Here is a 7345-nt window from a genome sequence, read left to right on the forward strand (position 1 = left end):
AATCAATTAAAGAGCAACTTTCATAATTAAATTCCTTGAAATCCAATATAGTGGGTTTAGCAACATCTAGATTTTTATTTCTTTCAATCCCACTTTCATCAATTTCATCATTAAGATCTAAATACTCTGAATTTTTAGAACGCCTTCGAGGTAAAGGAAGATCATATTCAGTTTCATCAAGATTAATATTGCAAAATAAAGATTTAATAGGGGACACATCAATAACTTTTAGATCTTCATCTTGATTTTCATAGGAATTGGAGGAACACGCTTTAATAAAGGCATCTTTGGAAGCACGCATCCTAGCGGTTCTTTCCTTACACTCATCAATTGAAATTCTCATGGCTTTTAGAGACTCATTGATATCATGCTTAGGTGGAATAGATCTAAGTTTCAAAGAATCAACATCAAGAGCAATTCTATCAATGTTCCTAGCCAAATCATCAATCTTAAGCATTTTTTCTTCAATCATAACATTAAAATTCTTTTGTTAAGAAATAAATTCTTTAATATTAGATTCAAAATCAGAGGGCATCTTATTATAATTTCCATAAGAGTTATTGTAGGAATTCCCATAATTATTATAAGGATTACTAGGATATGGCCTAGGATTAAAATTCCCTCTATAAGCGTTGTTACCAAAATTATTCCTACCAACAAAATTCACATCCATAGATTCATTGTTATTCTCAATCAGAGTAGACAAAGGCATATCATTAGGATCAGAAGAAACACTCTTAGTAGCAAATAATTTCATAAGTTCATCCATCTTTCCACTCAACACATTAATTTCTTCTATCGCATGCACTTTTTTATTAGAAGATCTTTCAGTATGCCATTGAGAATAATTAACCATAATATTATCTAGGAGTTTAGTAGCATCTCCTAAAGTGATTTCCATAAAAGTGCCTCCCGCGGCCGAATCTAAAAGATTTCTAGAAGCAAAATTCAATCCGGCATAAAAATTTTGTATAATCATCCACAAATTCAAACCATGAGTAGGGCAATTACGTATCATTAATTTCATTCTCTCCCAAGCTTGTGCAACATGTTCATGATCAAGTTGTTTAAAGTTCATAATATCGTTTCTAAGAGAGATGATCTTAGCGGGAGGAAAATACTTAGAGATAAAAGCATCTTTGCACTTGTTCCATGAATCAATACTATTCTTAGGCAAAGACGAAAACCAAGCTTTAGCATGATCTCTAAGCGAAAAAGGAAATAGCTTCAATTTAACGACATCATTATTGACATCTTTTTTCTTTTGCATATCACATAAATCAACGAAGCTATTCAGATGAGTAGCGGCATCTTCACTAGGAAGGCCGGCGAATTGATCTTTCATAACAAGATTCAAAAAAGCAGTATTAGTTTCACAAGATTCAGCATCGGTAAGAGGAGCAATCGGAGTGCTAATGAAATCATTATTATTGGTATTGGTGAAGTCACACAATTTAGTAGTATCTTGAGCCATCGCGACAAACAAGCAATCTAACACACGAGCAAACAAAAAGCAACGGGCAAAAAGAGGCAAATAGAGAGGGAGGATAGGGAGAGAGAGGGCGAATAAAACGGCAAGGGTGAATTGGGGGAGAGGAAAACGAGAGGCAAATGGCAAATAATGTAATGCGAGAGATAGGGGTTGCGATGGGTACTTGGTATATTGACTTTTTGCGTAGACTCCCCGGCAACGGCGCCAGAAATCCTTCTTGCTACATCTCGAGCTTGCGTTGGTTTTCCCTGAAGAGGAAGGGATGATGCAGCAGAGTAGCGTAAGTATTTCTGTAGCGACTAGACCTCAAACAGTCTGATCTCTGTGCTCCAGTGTCATCCCTGGATCAGTAATGCTGACACCACACAGTACTCGGAGGATTTATAGCAGAGTAGCAATCACACACTTATTACATCGAGTGTCTCCATAGAGAACTTACTACAATAAATATGGCTTAAGGCCATCTAATAACGATAACAGCGGAAGGCTTGGAAGATAAGTGAGTCCATCAACTCCAACGGCATCACTGAGTATAGAACCACGACCTAAAAACTCCTTAATCATCGTCTGAAAAGTCTGCACCATTAACGTTGCAGCCCGAAACGGGTCAGCACATGGAATATGTTGGCAAGGTAACACATAGAGAGTAATGGAATGAAACAGCTATACTATATGCATATTTGGCTGGTGGAAAGCTCTATGGTTATAGTTTTGCGTAAAGCCAATTTTTCCCTACTTCAAAGGAATAAATTTATTTAACTATCATGGTGGTTGTTAAACATTGAGAATGGTTGACAGCATTATCAATCCCAATTAAGCATCATCATTAAACATAACCCAACAAAATTAATTTAGAGTAACATGTTGAGATTCACATGAAAATCCAAGTACTAGATACTCAAGATGTCCATAACCGGGGACACGGCTAACCATGATTAGTTTATTAGACTCTGCAGAGGTTTGCGCACTTTTCCCCACAAGACTCGATCGCCTCCGTTTGGTTTCTCGCACTACATGGTGTTTGAGAAGACGGATGACCGAGACATAGTCTTTCAGAAGCGCTAGCACCTTACGATCGGGTAGACCGTACCACCTACATCCCCTACATCTGCTAGTCTACCACTGTAAGAGTTCGCACGACTTAGTCAACTATGCTAGAGCCCATAATAGCTTGTGGCTGCACACGGAAGTTTCTAGTATGAATAGTCTCATGATCCCTTTGAGCCTGGGTGGCGGTCCAAAAGAAAACAGGCAAGTCCTGGAATACCCAGGTGCCTCAATCCACCCAAATGTGTGTTTAAGTTGCCACCTTAGATAAACCATTAATTAATAATCTCACATTTGTCATGGATTTCACTCACCCAATCCACGTCTACTAGCATAGCATGGCACAATAAGCAAACGTAGAAGTAACTCCCAAAGGTTTGAAAATAAACAGGTAATAGGTACTACCTCATCTATTTCCCATCCCACAATTTAATTAGATCCTAATCAGGCAATGTGTGAGGATTGATCTAATGCAATAAAACTGGGTAGTAGAAAAGGTATGATCAAAGTGTTACTTGCCTTGCTGATGATCCGCGAAACCTAACGATTCGAAGTAATAGGCAGCGCACTCCGGGTACTCTATCGCAAACAAACAAACAAGCATACAATAAGTATTCATCTAATGCACAGGTGAAACTCAAATAAGAGATCTAACCAGAAGGTTCAACTTAAGAACTCCGGTTGGCAAAAAGAATCAAATCGAACGAAGCAACGAAAATCAAACTGCGAAAGAAAACAACTTCGTTCTAATAATCTGGATCTAGGGAAATTTTACAGTAGCAAAAACTTATTTAAGTTGGTTAAACGGATAGAGGGTTTCGAGACGAAACTCTAGGCGCTTGAATCGCCTGATTCAGATAAACGAGCAAAAAGTTAAACTAAAACGAAAATTGGATCAGGAATCGTGATCAGAAAAATCGCGGATTTAATCTGAGAAAAAGAAAAACGACGAACGCCGAATTTTTTTCGGCACGGAAAACGAGGCGCGACGAACCTCGGGCGGCGGGATCGTCGGCGACGGCGGCTCCGGCGGCGCACGCGGATCGAGGCAGGGCTGATGGGCTGGGGCGGCTCGGGGCGGCGCTATTTAAAGGCTGCCCCCGGGCGGTGTCCCGCTCGGGTACGGCCCGAAGTCGGTTTTTTTTTAATTATTCTGCTCGGAAGAAAAATAAAAAGAAATACTAAACGGACTCCAAAAATTCCGAAATAAATTTTCACGGGCTTCTAAAATCAAGTCGCACAAGGTGAACATTTACTTGGGACCTAAATGCAACTTTGAAAAACGCACATTTTTTCCTAAATTCAAATAAAACACCGAAAAACTCCGAAATAAAATCTTATTTGATTTTATTATTAAATCCTCAATATTTCTTTATTTTGGGAAAGTCATTTTATTCCCTCTCCCATATTTTTGTAGCAGAAATAATTGATGATAAAATAAATAAAATCAAACGATCCTATTCTCAAAATTTGAGAAAACTCAAATATGAAAATAACGAAATCCCCAACTCTCTCCGTGGGTCATTGAGTTGCGTAGAATTTCTAGGATCAACCAAAAGCAAAAAGAATATGATATGCATGATGATCTAATGTATAACATTCCAAATTGAAAATTTGGGATGTTACAAACCTACCCCCCTTAAGATGAATCTCGCCCTCGAGATTCGGGTTGGCTAGAAAATAGGTGAGGGTGGTCTTTGAGCAAATATTCCTCTCGCTCCCAGGTGGCTTCATCCTCCGTGTGGTGGCTCCACTGAACTTTGCAAAACTTGATAACCATGCTGCGAGTGACTCAACTGGCAAACTCGAGAATCTTGACAGGTTTCTCCTCGTAGGTCAAATCATTATCCAACTGAATAGTTTCCAAAGGCACTGTGTCTCTCAATGGTATGTCAGCCACCTCCGCGTGACACTTCTTCAACTAGGAAACGTGGAACACATCATGAACTCCTGACAATCCTTCGGGCAATTCCAACTTGTAGGCCACTTCTCCCATAAGTTCCAAAACTCGATATGGTCCTACAAATCGTGGCGCTAACTTTCCTTTAACTCCAAAACGCTTTGTTCCTCGAAGTGGAGATACTCGAAGATAAGCTCTATCTCCGACTTCGTAAACAGTCTCCTTTCGTTTAGAATCTGCATAACTCTTCTGTCTGGACTGGGCTACCTTGAGCCTATCTCGAATCAACTTCACCTTCTGTTCAGACTCTTTAATCAAGTCAGGTCCAAACAACTGGCGGTCTCCAACTTCGTCCCATGACAACGGTGTCCTACACCTCCTTCCGTACAAGGCTTCGAAAGGGGCCATCTTTAAACTGGTTTGGTAACTGTTGTTGTAAGAGAACTCTGCATCTGGCAAATTATCATCCCAACTCGATCCGTAATCTATCGCACAAGCTCTCAGCATATCCTCCAAAATCTGATTGACTCTCTCGGTCTGTCCATCTGTCTGTGGATGAAAAGCTGTACTGAATTCTAACCTGGTTCCCAAAGTTTCGTGCAACTGCTTCCAGAACTTTGAGGTAAACTGGGTTCCTCAATCCGATATGATACTCCTTGGAACGCCATGCAGACATACGATCCTGGTCATGTATATCTTTGCCAACTTAGCACTGGTATAAGTGGTCTTTACTGGGATGAAATGAGATACTTTCGTCAATCGATCAACTACAACCCAAATTGAGTCATAGCCTGAACGAGTCCTGGGCAATCCCGTGATAAAATCCATGCCTAGCTTATCCCACTTCCATTCGGGTATCGGCAATGGTTGTAACAATCCTGCTGGCTTCTGATGCTCTGCCTTTACTCTCTGACATACATCACAAACTGCTACATACTCGCAATATCCTTCTTCATTCCGGTCCACCAGAAAATATCCTTCAAATCCAAATACATCTTGGTATTTCCTGGGTGAATCGAATACGGTGAGTCGTGTGCCTCTTGCAGTATCAACTTCCTGATCTCCGGGTCATTGGACACGTAAACACGGTCTTCAAACCATAGGGTGTCTTGCTCATCCTCACGAAATCCTTTAGCTTTTCCTTTGCTCAGTTTCTCCTTTATAGCGGCAATCTCTTTGTCAGCTTTCTGAGCTTCTCTGATTCTATCCATCAAAGTTGACTGAATCTCCAATGTTGCTACATAGCCTCTCGAAACTATTTCCAAACATAGTTCACGAAGATTTTTGGCTAACTCCCTTGGTATTTCTCCCGTCATTAACGTATTGACATGGCTCTTACGGCTTAAGGCGTCTGCTACTACATTAGCCTTTCCAGGATGATAATGCCATTTCATATCATAATCCTTGATAAGCTCCAACCATCTCCTTTGTCTGAGATTTAACTCCTTCTGTGTGAAGATGTATTTCAAACTCTTATGATCCGTGTACACCTCACAATGATTTCCAATGAGAAAATGTCTCCATGTCTTCAATGCATGCACTACGGCTGCTAACTCCAAATCATGCGTGGCATAATTAAACTCATGAGGCTTCAGTTGTCTTGAGGCATATGAAACAACTCTCCCTTCCTGCATAAGCACTGCTCCAAGTCCTCGAGGTGAAGCGTCGCAATACACCTCATAATCTTTGGTCTGGTCTGGCAAAATCAACACTGGTGAGGTAACTAAGCATTTCTTCAACTCCTGGAAACTAGCCTCACATTCCTCTGTCCTTATGAACTTGGTATCTTTCTTTAACAACTCAGTCATAGGCTTCGCAATCTTTGAGAAATTCTCAATAAATCTCCGGTAGTATCCTGCGAGTCCAAGAAAACTCTGGATCTCTCCAACTGTTGTTGGGGCTTCCCACTTGGTCACGGTTTCAACTTTAGCGGGATCTACTGCTATACCTTCTCTTGATATAACGTGTCCGAGGAATCCTACTTCCTTCAACCAAAACTCACATTTGCTGAACTTGGCATATAATTGATGTTCTCTGAGCTTTCCAAGTACCAAACGCAAATGCTCCTTATGCTCCTCTTCATTCTTCTAATAAACCAGGATATCATCAATGAACACTACGACGAACTTATCCACAAACTCCATAAACACTTTGTTCATCATGTTCATAAAATAGGCAGGTGTGTTAGTCAGACCAAATGACATAACGGTATACTCGTACAGCCCATATCTGGTGGTAAAAGCTGTCTTCGGAATATCCTGCTCTCGAATCTTCAACTGGTGGTATCCTGATCGTAGATCAATCTTGGAAAATACCTTGGCTCCTTGCAATCGATCAAACAGATCATTGATCATCGGTAGTGGGTACTTGTTCTTGATCGTTACTTCATTCAATCCTCGATAATCAACAACCATCCTTAACGATCCATCCTTCTTCTCCACTAGAAGTACTGGCGATCCCCAAGGCAAAGAACTTGGGCGAATATATCCCTTATCCAGTAACTCCTTAATCTGCTTCTTAATTTCCACCAAATCCTTTGCTGGCATCCTATATGGTCTCTTTGATATTGGCCCTGTGCCTGGCAATATCTCAATCAAAAACTCAATATCTCTATCTGGTGGCATGCCTGGCAACTCTTGTGGAAATACATCAGGGAAATCCCTTACCACTGGTACTTCCTCCTGCACAACTCATGTTAGGCAATTTACTTGAGTCCTCTTTGGCACATGCCGGGATACATACTTGATCCTTCTCCCTTCTGGGGTGGTAAGCAAAATTGACTTACTAGCACATCCAATATTCCCTTCATACTTTGATAACCAATCCATGCCTAATATCACATCCAATCCTTGAGATTCCAATACTATTAGGTCTGAGGGAAAAACATAGTTACCAATCCTTAATGG

Source organism: Triticum dicoccoides, chromosome 5A (genome assembly GCF_002162155.2).
Source record: "Triticum dicoccoides isolate Atlit2015 ecotype Zavitan chromosome 5A, WEW_v2.0, whole genome shotgun sequence".
In the NCBI taxonomy this organism is placed as follows: Eukaryota; Viridiplantae; Streptophyta; class Magnoliopsida; order Poales; family Poaceae; genus Triticum; species Triticum dicoccoides.